The 21,819-nt window shown below is 40.3% G+C and overlaps 1 long non-coding RNA gene and 1 pseudogene across 1 annotated transcript; both read left to right on the top strand.

The window, feature by feature from the left end:
- The first annotated feature begins 11,608 nt into the window (after positions 1-11,608).
- LOC148016381 (pyrophosphate-energized vacuolar membrane proton pump 1 pseudogene) lies at positions 11,609-12,635 on the top strand (annotated as a pseudogene).
- Positions 12,636-13,669: 1,034 nt separating this feature from the next.
- On the top strand, positions 13,670-14,242 carry LOC148016380 (uncharacterized). Its single transcript, XR_015688055.1, has 3 exons — positions 13,670-13,749; positions 13,919-14,011; positions 14,154-14,242. It is a non-coding gene; the product is annotated as an uncharacterized LOC148016380 (long non-coding RNA).
- The last annotated feature ends 7,577 nt before the right edge of the window (positions 14,243-21,819 follow it).

Below are 21,819 nucleotides of genomic sequence, written 5' to 3'. Positions count from 1 at the left end.
TTGTCGTGATGCTATGTGGACACAGTGTTAAAAAGCATGGAATGCATCCTCATCCTAATTTCTTACTAATGTAGAGAGTCAATGTGATCTGAGTCATTAGTGTTAGTGTTCGTTGCATAGATTATTCAAACATACTAGATTTTTGGATAATTTTAGCCTAATCTAGATATGTTGAATATTATTTATTGTAAAATTTTGAAAAAGTAAAAAAAGCTTCTAGATTAGGATGGCATGCAAAAAGAAAGTTTCTTTTTCAGCCAGTTATGGGATTTTAAAAAAAAAGATAGATTGACGGTTGACAAGATGAAAACTGCACTTTGAACTGAAAGAAGAAGAAGAAGTGATCTAAGAGATCCCTGAGTAAGTGTCCTAGGGTTTTACCCCCTTCTGAAGCCAACTGAGCCATTAGATTTCGGTTCCCAGCAGCAGAGAAGGAGTTGTTATTTTGATCCACGTTTTTGGTCTATGAAGGATCTCCAGGAAATCTAATGCCTGGAGAGTGCTTCTAAGTAGTGCCAAACAAAGGATTTCAAGCTGTATCAATACATATTGATTCAATTCATTGTGCTTCGTCTTTATCGTGTTTACCTCTTGTCTATTCTTTTTCTTCTCTTCCATCTCCTATCTCTACTTCCTTCCATTGATCCCCAGTGGATATGACCTTTTGACTAATAGCCACAATATTTGGATCCACACATCCTATTTCACTTGGTTGAAGTGCAAAAGATTTTCCATGTTTCATTAGCATTTGCATAAAACAGTGTTATTCAGCCGGCAAAAGGAAAAAATATTCACCTATTTTGCACTCTTTTATACATTCATATGTGAACTTGTGACCAATGTTGGAAAGATCACGAAGACTTGGGTGATTTACTACCCTATCAGCTAGCCCTTCACTTTCAGGAGGCAATGGGATAGGATTGACTTTCTTATCCACCATATTGTATTTTGTCTCCACTTGCGCTTCAACCTTGTTGAGTAAACCAATGTCTTCTTGCTCAACAAATTCTTGAATTGTTTGATAAAAATCCAATGTACATACTTCCATGGACTGATTTTTAGCATGATTTTTTGTACGAGCAGCTGCATATATTTCAGCCAATGTGTTAGTAGTAATTAGTTTTTTAAAAAAGGCTGAAATATCTTCATTTTTAGCCATCATGTCATAAGTTTTCAGCACCCTTTTTACATGACATAAATATTTTTTTAGCTTTAGTCATGGCTGGAAGAGACTTATAACATCCCATACTATTGGCTGTACATACATACAAATTTGCTAGAGACACAATTTTTGTAGCATAAGGAGGTTTAATCTTTTTACATGATGCACTGCCGTAGCCTCCTTTTATAGTAGTGCAATCCAAAAATCCTTGAATTCTCAGGCATTAGGAGGCACATGATAATCACGCAGTCGATCTCCGTTTTGATGATGGTTAACACACACACAAAGAAATTGGATAGCTCATTCATTATCCTTCCTAATTCGGATTTGAGCATAGGAAGAACCATCATCAATGGCTTTTTTTTCCAAGCGAGCTTCAGAAATGTAAGGTTTCCCAAGAATGATAGGGTAACTACAAGAGTCTTGAACAAAAAAGTGAAAATTTTCTTTTATGTCTCCAATAGTTACCTGCACATTAAGACATGGAGCATATAACTCTTCGGAAGAAATGTTTGCAGCTCTCATTCACCAACCTGGATCAACATCTATGGGCCATCCGCCACTTTCATAGAGACTCCTTGCCATGACATTTATCTCCGAGCCATGGTCTAAGAGTGCAATACATGGTGTTTTTTTTTCTCCAATTTTGACGACTGTCTCCATTGTTGCACTTGCCCAATGTGTACGGGAGTAGTGACTCCTTCGAATGAACCGAGCCTCTTCCTCCTCACGCATGTGTTGTAGATGGCATTCTTTTTGAGAGGTGGGCTGCCCAACTGATTTGAACCAGCCGACCATTACATTTTCATCTTTCACTTCTTTAATTTTTTCATTCATGCTTTCTTATATGATAGGGAGTATTTTATGGGAGCTCATGTAGTGATAGAAACTAATTGTCTACATGTATTGGGCATGATTGTAAATTCCTCAACTTGCGATATTGCCATGTTACAGTAGATTGCATATATAAAGTCACTTAACCCTGATTTCAACATATGGCAAGTAGAGAAAACCCCATGGTTGACATGCTTTCACGAGCAAGGTTTAAAGATGAAGAGAAGTTGATGGAAGATGAAGAGGATGACATGATAAGTGCTGAAAATGACTTTACGATAGTAGGGAATGAGTATGCAACTGTTGTAATGGTAGGTACATATAAGAAAATAACAAGTACAACTATCATAAATGCAAGCACATCTCTCATTAATACAATTACATTTATTAGAACAGCAAATACATCAGGTACAACTATTGTAATAGGGATTTGAGCAGTAAGAAAAGAGCTTACAACCATGGAGAAGAGATGGATAGTAGAGAGAAAGCATCATAAATGTTATGCTTCAATGAGAACACAATTTTTGGAAGAGTTGTATGAGGATGATTGGGTGAAAATAGGCCAATATCTCAGTCTCATGATGAAAAAAAAGGCCGAGTGGTGTGAAGCTCAATTCAAAAGGATAAAAATACAAGCTTATGGGTTTTTCTTGAAATATGGATATTTATGGAAGCATGCAAAGATAAAGATAGGAGCTCCAAGACATGTGTATTGGGGGATAGGGCTTCTCAACAATAGGTGATACATAAGTTTCATGAAATGTTATAGGCTGGACAAAGAGGAGTTTGGGGCACATTTGCTAAGATCAATGAAAAGTATTAGTGGTAGAACATGTATAAAGATGTGGAGCATTATGTGGAATCATGTTGTGTCTATCAAATGTATTCCATGGTAAAGCATAGAGATGGGTTGTAACCAACCTATCCACTATCTATGCTTTACAAATGGGTAGTTGATTTGGTTACCATGCCTATAGGCTTATGGAATATGCGATATCTTGTACTTGCACGTGAAGACTTGAAAAATCAAGTGGAAGGTCGAGCTCTTAGTACAAAGACTACTCAAGCAGTTTGCAAGTTCTTATTGGAAGAAGTCTTTTGCAAGTATGTTTGTGTTGGTAAAGTGGTTGTTGCAGACAGAGGAGAATTGGATCCATTATCAATCTTAGTCTACATGAAAAATGTATATTTGTTATTAGATACGTAATTTCCAACATAATTATATTAGTTTCAAGTTAAGCCAAAGTATGCTAATCTATCATACTTTTCTATCGATCAATCTTGATAGTTCGCCATACAAATGTAGTTCTTCAGAAGGTGTTAGATGAGCTCATAGGGATTATTTAAAAATATATTTTTAGATAAACAAATGAAATTCATGCTTTGAAGAAGGAGTGCATGAATTGCATCCTCATGCATCACCAAGTCTACATATCTATGGGGTTGATAAAGGCATTCAATCTCTTCATTGGATCATCCTAGCCTATGTTAGGATAATAATCTTATACAACATAACTCATGCATAGTTAGGTTGTGTAAATTTATGATGAGAGGAGGCTAATCCATGGATGTGAGAGAGAGAGAGAGAGAGAGAGAGAGAGAGAGAGAGGCTTTTCGTAAGGCATTAGCATTTATGCTTGTTTTAGAATGTCTCCTTTAATCTTGTTATGCATTATATATAAAGAAAAATGAACCTTACACTCAAGCCATATAATTGGTTCAGTTCTATATATAAGTATACATATATGTTAAAAAAGGCTAACAATTTTACCACCAATATGATAATGTAGAACAATGATCAACCTTAGTTTCCATGTCAAATGTGTAATTGATTAATTAATAGGTAATGTCCAACAAATAGTATATCAATTTTAAGTTAAGCTAAAGTATGCTAATTTATGGTGTACATGATTATTCATGTCACTTTCTCTCTTATAGGCGATGACTAGGCTACAGCTTCTTTCACACAAACTTATTTGTGCACATCATATACTACTTCATTGAGAAAAAGCTTAGGCACAAGTTAGAATGATAGATGAAAGTTAGCTGAGATTAGATTACTATAGTATCACCAATTGAAATTAGGTCTGAGTTGTCAGTGTTCTTTTGAATCTATCCATCATTAGATCATCACTCATCACTCCTCTAATGACAAAAAACACTTTGTGATTGGTGTATGTGTGTGTCTAATAGCGTTTTCTTCTCATTTAGTTAGAGATACCCCAATAATTACATTTTGGAGGAGTTTAGCGGTGGCGACAACGGCAGTGGCACAAGCAGCGGTGGTGGTAGCGATGATGATGCCTTTCTAAGGAGATATAGAGGAGCCCCATGCATGCATGCCTCCCCTTGGCTTGTAATTTTCATTTTTGATATGTATTACTTTCAGCTAGTGCTTGCGACCATGACGTCACAAGCACTAGAACTCATAATGTAAAAATGTTTCATCTATATATATGAAATTTCGTGTTCTACATACATTGTTTTGTTTTCAGTATCCAATCTTCGAAATAATCTTTCTCTGTTTTCCCTAAGCATACAATTTGATGTTGATGGGGGGAAAAAAACCAGAGAGCATGTGGCTTGCAAAGCCACATGCTCTCTGGTGTTTTTTTCATACCTCTATTTTGCGCGTCTAAATTGCAGGATAAATGCGCGTCTATTCTTGTCAAAAACTTGCAGAGTAAACACATTTTTAGACGCGTAGATACACGCATGTATAGACGCACAATATGAATATATCCACTTTTTATAAATATGATTATATATTTATGTAGCGCGTCAATACGTGCGTCTATGTGGGCGTGTAACTCTGACTATAAGCGCGCTTTTAGACGCGATACGGTAGACACAGAAATAGACGTGGTAATAAATGCGCCCGACATTTTTTTTCACAGTTCAAATATTGCGTCTACAATCGCGTCTATGGAGCCTTTTTGTTGTAGTGATACCTCGTATCTCATTTTAGGGTTTGAAATTTATCTATCTTATATAAACTATTTTTTTAATGAAGTCCAAACTAGCTTCAAATAGTTTTTAATCTTATAAACATATATTTCAAGAACTTTGTTTTATTCCATTTGGTTCATTTTGAGTTTTGTTGCTATACTTGGTTTGATGTGGATGGATAATGTCTAAAGAAAAAAGATAGGGAGTTGGTAGTTCTCTAGTTTTTTCTTATACTAGCATAAAATGTGTTCATAGGCACGTCTAAATTTTAGCTAGAATGCATTTAATAAGGTGTTTAATCTACAATGAAAATTTGGAAGTTAGACAACATTTAAAAGAATGGTTAGATTCGGCTTGTGGTTTGCTAAATACACATCGCTTTAAAAACCTATCTATGAGGCCATCTACGAGCCTAATCCCTTATAATAGAAAAGAAATTAATGATTTTTCTCGTAAAATATGAATAAAAATAATCGTAACAAAAAACAAAGAGGATAACAAATAAAAATATTATTTGATCTAACTACCTTCAAATTTTGTGATTCGTTCCTTGGAATTTTGTATTGGAGGCACAAAGAGAGAGAGAGAGAGAGAGAGAGAGAGAGAGAGAGAGAGCTTTATAAATGCAATTGCTAAGTGCGTGTATAGAAAACACTTGCTAGTATTGCCGATATAAAAATTAAGCAGCGCCAGCGCGAGCTCAGGAACAGTAAGCCTCTAGTCCTCCTCCTATTAAAATGACGGTGTTGATCGGCTTCTCATGCCGCTCGAGGAGTGGTTCTGCGCCGAGTACTACGTCTCGGCCTGCGATAAAGAACCATATGCGAATTCCGCTGCTCCCGCTGTTGCTGGTGCTGCTTCTAATGCCGTTCAGCTCTGATTATACGTCGTCCGCGAGGGCGGCGGACATGAAGCTGACGGTGTCGCGGTGCATGGAGTGCGCGTCGGCCGGTGTATCTATAACCTGCGACTACGTGTTCAGAATTCACTGGGGGGACAACAACCTGGGCAGCTGCGCCGTCAGCCAGGCACCGTTTGTCGACCAACGCTACAACGCCCTCAGGCCCAAGACCCAGATCAACACCCCTCACGGCATGAGCTCCAACTACGTGCTCGTCAATGCCAACGCCGGCGTCGACCAGGTCAAGTCCCGCATCATCGCCGGGCGACGGCTCCACCTACACCTGCTACGTCGCCAACCAACAGCAGTTCACCCGCAGGTGCGCCGTCACCTGCAACGTTGGCCTCTCCTGCTACGGACCTGCTTGATTTTAACTATACCCCAATATTGCAATATGCCCCGTGTACCGCAGCAGCAGCGTAGCTCCATCTCGCACAACTCAACTGGCCGCCGCCGCTGCGCCATGCAACAGTGGATACTTATTTGTTGTCCAGAATATCATGATTTCATTGATAAAAGTTAGATGAGATGCTAGACTTTATTATGATTATTAATTGCTACGCTTCGTACGCGTCTCTAGCACATTACGAGCGTTTGATCGTCTCCAGTTTTGATCGGTACTAATACATGAAACATTGATTTATCATTCTAATATGGTGCAACATTGTTGTAACTCTCGTGGAAAGTACAGCAGATATTGTCTCCTTCTAAATCTCGTCAACCCCATGATCTGTAGTAGTATTTCTCGGGAGGAAAGAGAGAAGTAGTTCTAGTTCAAGCGTTCCAAAATCGAGGGAGCGAGTATAATGTTACCTACGGGACCTCAACCCCATGATCGAACCCCCGAGTCATGTACTCAACATGCTTCATGTGTATGCAGTCTGAAAACTGTAAACTGTAAATAATTAACAGCACTTTCAAGTCCAAAACTGAGTGGTAATCATGTCACACATGTCCCAAAAACTCCCAGATAGCTGTTAGTACACTTGGCAGTCATGACATGAGCATAGAGTCACAGAACAGTGCATAACCAGCACATACAAGTGTCAACAAATTCAGTTGCAGGTTGCAATCAACCAAAGTTCAGCATATCAAGTTCCAATCAGCCCCAAACTGTCTTCCAATCATGTCATACATTTACTTCGTAACGAGAAGGTCAATACATGAGCATCTGGGTATACATAGGCAACCTGTTTTCACTAGCCAAAGCATAAAACTTCATGAACCATTTGTACTTGACCAAGACAATATGTCTGCATTTACTTCAGCTCCAGACTTCAGTTTTCAATGATGCTCATTGCATGTTTCAAGCCTCCATACATCCAGCATGTATATGACAGCTCTCATAGGTGATAGAGCTCTAAAAATGACCTGTATTGCATCAGTAGTATCCAATGCTTGTCACTGACAGTATATGACAGTTTTTAGCAGTGAAACAGTTCTCAGATCTGAATATTTTAATGAGAAAATTTAGCTCAAGTACTTCACATCAAGTACATATGACTTCTTGACTTGTGTTGTTTGCAATGCAATCTTCCCAGCATATTAGGGAGCTTCAAGTGCTCTTCAGGATCAAAACAATGATGTAAATCACTGTATTCAGCAGTGTACATTCAGTTTCAGACCTGTATATCTGCATAACAGTCCATGCCTCATCACCCAAGCTTCCATTGACATGTCAGACCTTCAAGGTCACACCCCAGGGTCAGCATACACTTCATAGAGCATGTACAAGATGCTTAATGCCTCATTTTGAAGCTGGAGGACATGAATATGAACTTGACGCAATAGCGCAGACTGACAGGAGGGACAGCACAGCTCACGATTTTGTTAACCATGGCAATGAAGCACTCCAAGGTGCTCAATACATCCCTCTCAAGGCTACAAACAAGCCTTTGACAATGCCTTTGATCATTGAGCATACAACCATACACTGCATAACTTCCATTGTTCAATGGCTTCAGCCTGTTTGAAGAAGAATGACCTTTCCTCTAACTTCAGCTCCTGCAAGTCCAATGCCACACTCCCAGGCACCCAGTCTTTGCCGATTCATGGTTCTGATACCATATTCAAATTCATAGAGGCAGATAGATGTCAGACAGAGTGAAGCAGCATGCTTCCTCCCACACGCATCCTTATTCATTCCACACTCTATAGTAAAAGTACAACCTAAGGTCATAAGACCATTCACACCAGTAGTGGCACCGACTTATTTAATGTACCTAACTACTATGGCTAGACTAGCTGTGTCCAGCTCATGTCGGTCAACACACACAAATGAGCTTGATATTCTAACAATGGTGTGATGTTGATGTGGTAGAGTTCTCTTATTTTGGTATTCCAGCCGCAACCCCTAAGCAAGAGGTATACACAGAGCTGGCTGAAGGTTTAAGGGGCAATGACCCATCCATCGGTCCAGGATCTCAGGTAAAAAGCCAGTGAATAACTTCAAAGTTTGAATACAAACAGCTTGTCTTGAAATTTAGTCATTCTATAATTTTACTTTTGTTTTGGAGGTGTGCATCTTACAACCAACTTTCTAAATTTTATCTCAAGGATCAGTTGCATAGCCTTAGAGCATGGTCATAATCTGGATGTGTCTACTCTTTTGATGTCATGCATGTGGTCTTAGTTCAATTTTCGGATCAACTGTAGGCCCTTTTATGTAATCAAGATTGATGTCTTATATTGATCTAACAAACTGTTTAGTATTTTTTATTTAATTGAGTTGTATAAACTAGCATATCAAATGAGGGCATTTGATGCATTATGATAGTGTACAGTTTAGTGGCAGATTGATATGTCTACATTGATATTCGAGGGGCGTCACTCTCGAATCTATCATCATTTTGTTTACCGATATACTCAATTGCAGCATGATGATGTCCATATTTGTGTATAGAAAATAGAAATGACCATCTCATGTGTTTCTATGTTTTTGGTGTCATTAGATGTTTTCCGCACATTTTTCCCCTCCTTTCCATAAACTTTGAGAAATGCTGAGAGTGTGTACATGCTTCATCATATATCAATTAAACAACTGATGGTGTTCTTTACACTGTAGAGGTGAAGATTGGCAGATTTTTAGTTGCAATATATGTAAATAATTGTTGCATCATTACTAGTTTGAAAATTCTGATACGTTTCTCTCTCTGGTGAATTTCACAGGTTGCAGGTCAGGAGACATTTGGTACACTTGGAGCCATAGTACAGAGTAGGACAGGGACTCCTCAGGTTGGGTTTCTGACAAATCGACATGTTGTGGTTGATTTGGACTACGCCAACCAGAAGATATTCCATCCTCAACTGCTTCGCACTATACCTGTGAGGCCGTAATCCTCAACTGCTTGAATTGAAAGCATTGTCGTGGATCAAGAAAGCTTCCTGAAGGGCGCTTTTTAAGTGTTTTCTTGCTCGCTTCCGGGTCTGCAAGCGGTAGCCTCAGCATCAGCAGCAGGACAGATGCTGATGGCTTTCCCCAGCAGTCGCACCTTCTGAGATCCCTGCTGTGTTGTGCCAATCAGATCATCCTCTTGGTAGCAGCAGTAGCTCTAGCGCCGGCACATCCAACAGCACTGAGATGTATTTCTCCAGAGAGGAGATTGACAGGTGCTGTCCATCCCAGCGAGACGGCATCAACGTCCAAGCAGAGACGTTTCTCAGACACTCCTAGCTAGCAGCAGTAGCTCTAGCGCCGGCACATCCAACAGCACTGAGATGTATTTCTCCAGAGAGGAGATTGACAGGTGCTGTCCATCCCAGCGAGACGGCATCAACGTCCAAGCAGAGACGTTTCTCAGACACTCCTAGCTAGGACCACCTCGTGGTAAGCCCTGCTGTGATGCTTCTCTGCTGCATCTGGGGGAGATGGCGGCACTGGAAACAATGGTAATGGCACCGATGGTGGTGATTTTCGCAGGAGTTCCCCCTTCCGAAGCTGTAAGAGAAGGTGATAAGGCACCTAGGGAAGCCGTTCTGAGGCAGAAGCAGGGGCCCGACTGGGTGTTCTTGCCTTCTATTTGTTGGCATAGCAAGGGCGAGAGGTCAATGGTAGGGACCTCGTGCAGGACGATTGAGGCATCACTATAGGGGCGATAGGGAGGGGGCAGTATGAAGGGAGTAGGGACGTGATCGGCTTGATGAAGATGATGATCTGCATGGCCATGCCCGTCTTTTTCTTCCTCTGCCCCTGCCCCTACCCTCGCCTCTCTGCCTCTAGCGGCAGCTCTCTGTGCAGTGCACATCTACAGCAGGGCGACTATAGATCTCAGTACCCTATTGTGAAATCTCTCGCAAAAAAGATAGTACCATGAATTTCAATGTATCATATGCTCCAGATGGCCTATGTGATCTTGATGATCCCTCTTCCTTTTGGGAGTATGAAAGATCACCCTTCAACATGCCTGGATTTGCATCCCAGAATGGAATGCATGATTTCTTGGCACGTTCATAGAGCACATCAACTGTTGAGGGCTGCACATCCTCATCGCAGTTGATCAACTCACAGAAACTTGATTGTGCTCCACTCCATGAGCTCAAACAAATCAACCAAATTCCAGTGTCACACAGTTCTCAGCTATCACCTAGCTTCGCATTGGATAAATGCCATGCTCCATCTGATTTGTCTCCTTTGATTCCTAGAAGAAATCACTCATATTTTGCTTATACTGGGTACAGTCCTGGAAGCTGTCATTCTACTCCAAGAAGGCTTGAGGAGCTAAAGACTTGGCTGTGGATGAGACGAGAACAACCATTTGTTTTCATGAAAGCGGGTAGTTGCTTCCATCTAAAAGCATGGTTGGAGAAGCATTTGGAGTGCCTGAGAAATCTGGTTAAAACTGCATCATTCAAAAACTAGTTCAAAGGCCGAAGAAAACAGAAATTCATAATAAAAAATGCTCGATTGAAAGCAGCCTTGTCTGTTACTATTGTTACAGCTAGAATAGCAGCTTCAAGATCAAATGAAAGAGATGCAAAGCTAGGCTTAGCTTTGGCCTCAGCTGTTGCATTATTGCAACCCAGTGTGCTAGGCTTAGCTTTGGCCTCAGCTGCAAAAAGAAGATGGCTCTAATCCTTACAAGGAAGTGAGCTCATTCCTTTACACAGAGTTTAATCTTGTCATTTGAATGAATATGTACTTGGAATGGGCAGAGATTAATGATGCATTTGCTTACCTTTCTAATTCAACATCTTAACTTTGCAAGAATGTAGTGTAGCTCCTGAAGTGGTTTTACTCTGTGCCTTAGTAGTATTTTGTTAACTAACTTGTGGGGTATAATTGCTTGTGTAGATGGTGGAGCTTCTGGTCCGAATGGACTGTGCCAATTGTGAGAGAAGTGTGAGAAAGGCCCTGGTTAACCTCAAAGGTACAGGTAGTTTGTTCACTTTAATATGTTATGCTGCATGTGAATGTAAAGAGATTTAAGGTGTTAATGAAGACTGTGACTTATGATGCTCGTTAATCAACTGAACTGATTTGGAGATCACCAAGATTAACTAACCAACTGATGAGATTAGGGATGTTTATGTTGAATGGATCAGCCCAAACATTTCTGAATCCTCAAGTGGTTATTGCCTATCAATAGAGTTGTTTGAGGTGTGTTAAATCAAATGGGCCAGAGCTTCAGGATGGGAGCTTTGACGTCCATAGTGTCGGGATTTTTGGGCATGATGATTGCAACGTATGTGAATGCTCACACAACTTTGGAAGCCAGAAAAGGGATAGGCAAGTATTCAAAATCGCCTTCCAATCAGGTTCGGTGATGGGTTTCTTACTTGTTGCTAATGGCCTCATAGTTTTATACATCACTATAAAACTGTTACAACTTTATTACAAGGATGATTGGGAGGGCCTTTTTGAGGCCATCACTGGCTATGGGCTTGGATGCTCATCTGTGGCTCTATTTGAAAGGGTTGGAGGTGGAATCTACCAAAACTGCGGATGTTGGAGCAGATCTTGTTGGAAAAGTAGAAAGGAATATCCTAGAGGACGATCCGCAAAATCCAGCGATCATTGCTGACAATGCGGGTGATAATGTGGAAGATATTGCTGGAATGGGTTCAGATTTGTTTGGCTCCTTTGCTGAAGCTTCTTGCGCAGCTCTTGTTGTGGCTTCCATGTCATCATTTGGCACAAATCATGACTTCACTACTATGTGCTTCCCCCTACTCATTAGCTCTATGGGCATTGTGGTGTGCCTCATCACAACCTTGTTCGCAACTGATGTCTTTGAGATCTCAAATCTAAGGGATATTGAATCTACACTGAAGAGACAGTTGCTGATATCCACCATCTTAATGACATTCGGTGCAGCTTTTGTTTGTTGGCTGGCACTACCATCCACGTTTTACATATATGATCCTAATGGTGGTGCAAAGATGGTTCAAAACTGGAAACTATTTTTTTGCGTTGGAGTAGGGCTTTGGGCAGGGTTGGTAATTGGCTACGTTACAGAGTATTTCACCAACAATACATACAGACCAGTCGAGGATGTTGCTGATTCTTGTAGGACAGGAGCTGCTACCAATGTCATCTTTGGTTTGGCACTTGGCTACAAGTCTGTAATTGTTCCAATATTTTCTATTGATGTTGCTATCTATGTCATCCATACCCTAGCAACCATGTACGGGATCACAGTTGCAGCTCTTGGAATGCTTTGTACCATTGCCACCTGTCTAGCCATAGATGCATATGGTCCCATAAGTGATAATGATGGTATCGCAACCTGTCTCTGGATGACCATGATACTTCTTACACATCTCTCCACAAGAAGCGCAGCCGCAGTATAGACTATGAGGCCGCGAAGGCTTTCAAGATGGATAGATTCCTCAACCATAGGACTTCTTCAAAGTCCAGCTTGCGGCATTAACAGCCCCTAGTTGACAGCACTTTGGGGGAGCGCTTTCTTAGATTGGTCTCCGTGATCCACACTTTTGGGGGAGCGCTTTCTCATATTAGAAGAGATGAAACTGCAGATGCAGAGAGAGTTTGAGCGATTTTGTGATGATCTGGAGGCTAGGCGTACAAAGATGTTCCTAGAGTCCCAGAAGCAGATTGCTGAGATGTTTGCTTGGGCTTTGAGCAGCAGTAAGAAAACTGATGAGCTCTTGCTGATGATTATTGATATTTTGTTCATCATTTGATTATTCTAAATGTTTCTTTCTTCCAGCTGATTTTTTGGCTCTTCATGCTACGTTTCATATCATTTCATCTATATTACAGCTAATGCGTTGAAATTATTCCACGCTTTGTTTATAAGAAATGTTTCGAGCTGATGGGATGATATTTCATTTCATTCTTATTCCAGCTGTTGAAATGTTCCAGCTGATGTTTCATTATTATTCTAGCTGTTGAGTTGTTCTAGCTGATCTTTCATTGTTTCCAATTGTTGTTTGTCTATTTTCAGTTGATTCGTCTGTTCAAGCTTATGTTTATTCTACTTGATGTTTTATCTATTCTAGCTAAGGAGCTGATGTTGCAGCTAATGTGTGCTCACTTGATGCACTTCTGGGGTTCCACTTCCGGTGTCTCGTGTCTCTCTTCTCTTCTCTCTTCCTCCGTTCCTCGTCTCCCTCGCGCATTGTTCAACAGGAGGTCTCTAAGATGCTTCAAACCAGAAGGAGAAGTTGGTGAGTCCATAAAAGTATAAACAATGAATTCCTTGTTTTCACCTGCTCAATTTACTATCAGATGGTGTAAAGAACAGGGCAAAAAAGGTATGCGTGTTTTGATGTTTTACAAATGCGTGTTTTGATGTTTTACAAATGTCTCTTATGTTTCTAAACTTTGGTTTATTATGTGTACATAAAGGTAACAAAATCACAAATGATGGTACAAGAGATAATGGAACCATGAAAGCTAAGGAGGTCATTGGCCCTAATGTCTCTTCAAATCATGATACAGGTATATGTCTTTTGAAAATTAAAATTTGTACATATTTTACATCTTGCTTTATTAGGTGATTCATTTTGAGATTAACTAGCTTTAATTAGTCTCTTTGTCTAATTTAAAATGTTCATAGTTATTCATATTTTTAAACTTTGAGTAATTGTGTGTATATATATAAATATAGATTAAAGAACAACAAAAGGTGGGAAAAGAGGTAATGTAAGAAAGGGAGATCAGGAGGTTACTCGCAATAATGTTTCTTCAAGTCAAGATGCAGGTACCAACTTTAAGGATCAAAAACTTGTACAAATTTAGTGACCCAAATTGATACAAAATATCTAATTACTTTCTTTTGTGTTATTGAAATTTTTCATAACCTTGTATTATCGTGAGCTTTGGTTAACTCTATGTATATATAGGTAAACAAGTTACTAAAGATGACACAAGAGACAATGCAAGAAAGGAAGACATTGAGATTGCTTGCCTTAACACTTCTTCAAGCCAAGAATTAGGTATTACCAGCTTTCTTATGTTGATAATGAGTCATTTTTTGAAATGGTTATACTAACTAATGATATTTGATCACTTGAGTATCAATAGGAGTGATATGCATACCATCATATGATGATATCTATCGGCCACCCATGTTGAAATTTAGAGAAGAGGGTAGACAAACATTTATTACTTTGCAACATATTGGAGATTTAAGGGATAAAACAATCAAGACACACATGTTGCTTAATTAGTTTTTAGTTCTATGCTCCTTTAAAATTATTTTCATTTCACTTTTGGTTGCTAGAAGTAGATGTTGATGTCTTAATTTGTTTAATCTATTTTGATCATTAGATGTATGTTATTGATCCTTACTTAGAAATGATGACATTCTCTATATAATTTTCTAGTTAAAAAATTATTGTGCAATTTCTTGTTTGATATTAGCATGTCTAAGAGGAAGGGAAAAGTAGATAAAGTGATAAGGAAAAAAGAGAATTTCCACGGAATTCCCTAGTTGAAGGTACATATAAGTAGGGAATGTAAAAAATAGGAAAAATAAGAGATTTCCTAGTGAGAGTACCTAGGGAATCACCTCTAGAATATGAAATATTTCCTATATAGGAATTATTCCCTACATAGAAAATTTTGTATTTTCCTATATAGGAATAGGAAATATTTCCTATGTAGGAAATATTTCCTACATAGGAAAGGTCTTATGTGATTCCCTACTTATTCTCACTAGGAAATGTCCCATTTTCCCTAGTTTTTACTTTCCCCACTTATATGTATTTTCAACTAGGGAATTCCATGGGGAATTCTCTTTTTTTCCTATATGGGGATCGATTGAAAGTTCCTTGTGATATATGTACCCTGGCAATGAGGTTGCAGGAGTTCAAACTGAAGTGAATACATAGTATTTGCATTGACTGCTTTACTCACAGGTTAAGCCACTTGGTGTGAGCTGTTTTGGACTGTTAGTGGGCTGAAATACCCTGGTTTTTTACTGCAATTAATTGCAGAAAACTGTCATAAACAGTTCCGGGCTGAAGTTGAACTGTTAAGAAGATCTTGGTTTGCAGGTAGTCAGGCAAGGTCTACAACATGGCAAATGCTGATAGAACTTATAATGTAACCCAGATTGTGGGAGAAAAGCTGGATAGCAACAATTATACAATATGGAAGTTCCGCATGGAGAACTTTCTGATAGGCAAAGGATACTGGGACTTAGTGACAGGTGTTGAGGCTGAACCTGAAGTTCCAGATAGGAATCCTACAGCTGATCAAAGACGAGCGCATCGAGCTTGGACGGAAAGAGCTCGCAGAGTTTTACATTGGCTGTCATTATGTATCTCGGATGCTATGGTGATGCAGATCATGAACTGTAAATCCCCAGCAGATGCATGGAATATATTGGTCAAATACTATGGCACAACTACAAGTGCAAGGAAGATACAACTGAAGCAGAAATTCAATAACATGGAGAGGAAGAATAGATCCATACAAGATTATGTCACAGAGGTTAAGACCATAGCAGATCAGCTGGCATCTGTTGGCTCACAGGTAGAAGATGAGGATATGGTTGCAGTGACCTTAAATGGCTTGGGTCCGGAGTACAAGTCTTTTGACACTTCAGTATCTGTGCAGGCTGAGATGCCTGATTTTAATGAGCTGGTTGCATTATTGATTCATGAAGAGGTGAAGCTTGGCTTAGCTACAGGGTCAAGCAGCTCAAAGAATAAGGATGCAGTTTTTTATTCGAATCGGCGTGGTCGTGGTAGCCGTGGTAGAGGCTATGGATCTGGCAGAGGAGGCCAGAAGAATGCATCCTATAGTAATAGCAATCAGCAGTCGTCAAATGCAAGAGGTAGTGGAAACTTTCGAGGTAGGGGGAGATCTAACTCCCGTGGGGCAGAGGCTCATGGCAGCAGCAGCGTCAGTTAGACAATCCAAATAAAGATAAGGATTGTCACTACTGCAGAAAGTGTGGGCATATTGCAAAGGACTGCTGGAAGAAGTAGGGAAATCAGAAGGGCAAGCAGCATGGACATTATGCTACGTCCAGTCAGGCAGATGACTCTGGTGTGATAAACTGTTTGCCATGCAGTATGTCAAAGATAAGGCTGCTGAAAAATCATCTGATGATGCAATGTGGTACATTGACTCGGGGGCGTCGAATCACATGACCCCTCATGGTGATTGGTTCATGGATATGGTGGCTGAAAAGCATGGCTATGTATGCACAGGTGATGACACGCAGCATAGCATTGAGCATAAAGGCAAAGTGCCTCTTGTGGTCCATAATGGCAGAAAGAAAAATTTGCATGATGTATTGCATGTCCCTTCAATTACGAAGAACTTGTTATCTGTTGGTCAGATGACGGAGCAGAACTTGCAGGTCAGATTCAATAAGCACGGCTGCATTATTGAAGAATTTGGAAATGGCTGCAAGTTGATAGCTCGTGGTCACAAGAATGGCAGAATGTTTACTCTTGATGCTTCTTTGCCAGAGCTGAATTCAGCTATGTTTGTCCATGGTTCTGGCACTGTTAGGGATTTGGAAATATGGCACAAGAGAGTGGGGCATGTAAATTTGCAAAGGCTGTAAATTATGCAAAAGAAACAGCTGGTTACAGGGTTATCGAAGTTCCAATATTCAGATATTGGTCATGTATGCGAGGCTTGCCAGTTTGGTAAGCAGTCACGATTGCCATTTATCAGGAATGTACGACAGAGTACACGTCCATTGCAGTTAGTGCATTCTGATGTTTGGGGGCCAGCTCATAATGTATCTGTGGGAGGTTCTAGATATTATGTATCCTTCATTGACGACTATAGTCGATATACCTGGCTTTACATATTGAAAACAAAAGATGAGGTCTTTGCTATTTTTCAACAATTTAAAGCACAGGTTGAGAAGGAGTTTGAATGCTACATCTCTTGCTTGAGATCTGATAGTGGTGGGGAGTATGTATCAAATGAATTTGATGATTTCTTGGCTGAAAATGGCATTCGTAGGCAGCTCACCTGCCGCTACACTTCGCAGCAAAACGGAGTAGCTGAAAGGAAGAATAGAATACATCTATCTGCCTCTATGAATTTGAACAACCATATGCCTCCAGCTGGTCAACCGTGAGAGTTAAAGAGGACAAACTCTTGCTACAAAAGACATGTAGATGAGAGTTAAAGAGGACAAACTCATAGTAAGTTTGATGCTGTCAACCGTGAAAGTATTTGATGTGGTGAGCCTTGATTTGGTCCTTCATTCATACTAAGAGAGATCAAAATTTTCCTACAAGATTAAATAGAATTGGCTAAGCAGCTGCATACTGGCTTAAGGTTTAAAACTCTTCTTTGGCCAAGATGCATGCTATAGACAGGTCTTCAGCCTTTTACCAGGAGCAAAATACAAAACACTGATCAATTAGAAAGGACATTTAGGAAGACAGAAGGAAATCCCTTGCTACCTTACAGCATGTCCTGCTTCCTGAGAAGCTAGCCAAACAGCGATGTCAGGGGCATACACAACAGTCCGACTTGCAGCATGAGCCTGAAGAAGGTCATGATTATTCTCCATAGTTAGTGAGAAAGCTGCTTCCCTTGAGATGCCTGGAGGTAGAGCAACTGCTTAGAAACTGCTGATGTCAGAATATATTTCAAGCTTGTAGGGAATGGGGTTGTCATTCAAGCTCTTTTGGGTGTGATTGTGATCTTTTGAATGAGGTTCCATGGGCTGTATTGAGCATGAGTGTATGTTCTTAAACAATGAATAAGAAGAGAAGTAAATGCCAGAAGATCACTTTGGGTTGTCTTGGCCTTTTGTTACAACCTTATGTGTCTGCTAAGAAGGCCACTGTCTTGACTCTTCCCTCCATTGTTGCAGGAAATTTGAAAAATTTACAAGCAGATGGGGCAAGCTTGTTAGTCTCTTAACTGATGGCAATGCAAGCTTAACTAATGATGCACTGGCAGTGTTTGCCATATTAGCACCATGTGCAGAGGGCCTGATGGCTATAAGGAATACTAGGTTCATACCTTTGCTGGTAAAACTGTTAACATTTGGGTCCACCAAAGGGAAGGAGAACTCTACTGCAGTCCTCTTGGCTTTGTGAAAGAATGGAGGAGGAGAAGTTAAAAGATCTGTCTTGATCCTTCCTACTGCTCTCTCCTCTTTGCAAAGGCTAGCATTGGATGGTTCTCCTAGAGCCCAAAGAAAAGAATCCCTGCTTTTGAAGATTCTTAGAGAATCTGATATTGAGTAATAAAACACGTAACTGGGAGATAGTACCTGCTCAGATAAAATCATACACAAAACCCAAGTCCTAAATGTAGATTAAAGAGTTCTCTGCCATAAGTAGGTTCCAACCTACTTGTGAAGATCAATGTCTCCTTGACACACTCCATCACTGTGAGTATGCATTAATTTTTCCTGCATCTTTCATTCATCCTGAATAACAGGCCATTCCTCTAAGCAAAAAAAAGTCACTCACAAGTAGACTTCCTTAAATCTCTTTACATTCACATGCAGCATAACATATTAAAGTGAACAAACTGCCTATACCTTTGAGGTTAACTAGGGCCTTTCTCACACTTCTCTCACAATCGGCACAGTCCATTCGGACCAGAAGCTCCATCATCTGCACCAGCAATCATACCCCACAAGTTAGTCAACAAAATACTGCTAAGGCGCAGAGTAAAACCGCTTCAGGAGCTACACTACATTCTTGCAAAGTTAAGACGTTGAATTGGAAAGGTAAGCAAATGCATCATTAATCTCTGCCCATTCCAAGTACATATTCATTCAAATGACAAGATTAAACTCTGTGTAAAGGAATGAGCTCACTTCCTTGTAAGGATTAGAGCCATCTTCTTTTTGCATCCCTGCCATAAAGATCCAGCCCACAACTGGATAGCTCCTCGCCATTAACATCTGTACTTTTGTCATCATAACGTGTTCTTGAGTCGAAAATCTTTATGAAGTCAATGCAGGAAGGATTGGCATGATTCAAATCATGTCTCAACCCCACTCCACCTCCACCTGCATGCACCTCAGGGTACCCTGGTTCACTTGAGGTGGGGTGGTGATAATTTTGACCTTGTGACTTCACCTTCGAACTTTCAAAGGCATGCTGATTGGGTTCTGCAAATTGCATGGTGCCAAAGAACAGTGAGCTTGATTCTCCTGCACTCGGAATTCCTATTGAGAGCAATTCAAAGGGACAGTTATCTTCAAGAGAGGAGATGCATAAACACTAACTTCTAACATTAACAACTCCTTAGCTTCAGCACACCTTTGAAATCCTGAATCACTGAAATTCTCCTTATTTTGTTAAACTGAAAACCATGCACATGTTTCTATTAAATATTCTCGAGGACTTCGAGCTACACCGATTATCAAAAAATGGTGCAGCAATATAGAATACTAGCATGTCAAGAAGTTTTTGACATGTTCCCATGTGGGGAAAGGGGCTGCTCTCTCTTGTTTTTCCATATAGTGCTCAACATCATGAACTACCCCAGGCCACTAGTCCCCCTGCCCTCAACCGCACCTAGCACCTAGCCAGGTATGCGGTCCCTCCCTCATAAAGCTCATGATGTCACCGTAATTCCAATGGGAATTATAGTGGGAATTTGTCTAAATCTTCTCAATGTGTAGAGATACAAACAACAGAGCACATTGACAAACTGTGGCCTAAGCTCCTGAAATTACCTTCCAAAGCAGCATCGCTAGTGATTAAATCAAGTTGAAGACAGTTGAGGAGGTGCCCAAGATGCACTGCACTTGTCCAATTCACAAGTGCATCTCCATTCTGAAGTTTCAGGCACCCACGATTCATTGTGCCTCCCCATATTATTCCCACAGGGCTAGGCTTTTCCTTGCCTTCCTCAAGCATCAGTACTAGGCTGCCACTTTCTCCCTGCATGTCAAATGCCTGCTGGTTCTCGCCCACAATCAAGAAATCAGGAAATCAGTGAAAAAGCAACATGTCAATTTGTCTAGTAATCACTCTATCTCAACTCATGCAAGAGCTTGATGGGAATAACATAACTGCAATTGCTGTGAGCACTTTGAAACACATGGCAGCCCATGATAGCTCATCCATGCACAAGCTTATAATCTGGACTTATGCAGGCTTACTACAAGCTGTGGAACTCAACCAATCTACATGCTCTGTCCCTCTCCTGTCTTCACCTTCACAGGTACATGCATTTTCTTTTGCACGAGCTGAAGTATATACTTGGTCATCAGGTAAGATGGTTTCTTCATAGTCAGCTAATGTGTGTTTGATTCCATCAAGTAATGCGGCTTCTTTGCAATAAGCCACTGGTGATTCTCTTCCATCTATATGATATTTTCCCTGGCAATAAGGTGGTCTGCAAGCAGCATCTGCAGAACAGGGAGGAGACATAGACAATACTTGGTGGTTCTCTCTATCATCCTCCATCTTTGCTTTGGTTTTTAGGTCCAATGTTTTCAAAGCAAAAACCAGCTCCAAAGGCTGCAAGTGTGCAATGGGCTGCCTGTACTGGGGTCAGCAGGTTTTGTAGCTCTTGGAGGGTATGCAGCCTGAGAGAGTTTGATCGCTTTAATAGCGAACTCAAAGTTTCAAGCTTTGACTCCATTAATTGTTGTCCTTGCACTATGTTGTGTGACATGATGAAAGAAGAGCTCCCAATCCCTATGGCTTCTTTCATGCTTTGATTTGCAATAAGCATTTGAAAGAACCCAAAGTAGTAGTCAGGCTCAGCAAACCTAGAAAAGCCAGAATATTATGAATCACAAGTAGCTTTAGACACTTTCCCGTGTCACTGAGAAAAGGGGATCTTTTCCCTTGTTTTTCCTTATAGTATTCAACATCATGAGCTTCTGTGAGGGAGGGACCACATACCTGGTCGGGGGCAGGGAGCAACCACACTGAGCTAGGTATGTGGTCCCTCCCTTGCAGAAGCTCATGATGTTGTCGTAATTCACAATGTGGGAAGTATAGTGAGAATTTGTTGAAAAGTTCTTGTGTGCATCATGCCAGACCATGGCAGACAGCTTCAAAATGGCTTGGCAGAAACATGATAAATTGCAACAGAAAACTCAAGAAGCAAAGGTTCACCTGCATGGTTGCTAGTTGATTTGAAAGCTCCATCTCTGCCTGGTGCATGTAATGCTGCAAAGCATCCATTGAAGCTAACTGTGTCTTTGACAACAGGCATGTCACATCATCATGTCTTATGCAACCATTAAGCTTCTGCACATCAATACCCATTTTTGAGTACACGAGTGTTATAGCTGATATGGGCCTCCAAGCACCTATCCACATAAATGCTGCTTCAAGAGTAGAGGAATGACGCCTTGCAGGAAAAAACTTTAACCAATACTAGAAAACATGCCTCAACACAAAACTCTATTTAGTGGGGGCAAGTAGAAAGAATCAAACACATTAAAGCCAAAGAATACTTGCATTCTCTTCTTGGCCACCCAAAAGTGGATTGAAATCTCACTCTATCATCTACACACGTATATACAACAAATTCTCTAAAATTTATCATTTTAGCTTGAATGTTTTACTTGCTAGACACAATATGTGTAAGCCAGGCTGT

Source organism: Lygodium microphyllum, chromosome 23 (assembly GCF_053477565.2).
Source record: "Lygodium microphyllum isolate KBCC chromosome 23, Lygodium_microphyllum_v1.1.10, whole genome shotgun sequence".
Classification (NCBI taxonomy): domain Eukaryota; kingdom Viridiplantae; phylum Streptophyta; class Polypodiopsida; order Schizaeales; family Lygodiaceae; genus Lygodium; species Lygodium microphyllum.
This window is presented reverse-complemented; position numbering and strand designations above follow the sequence as displayed.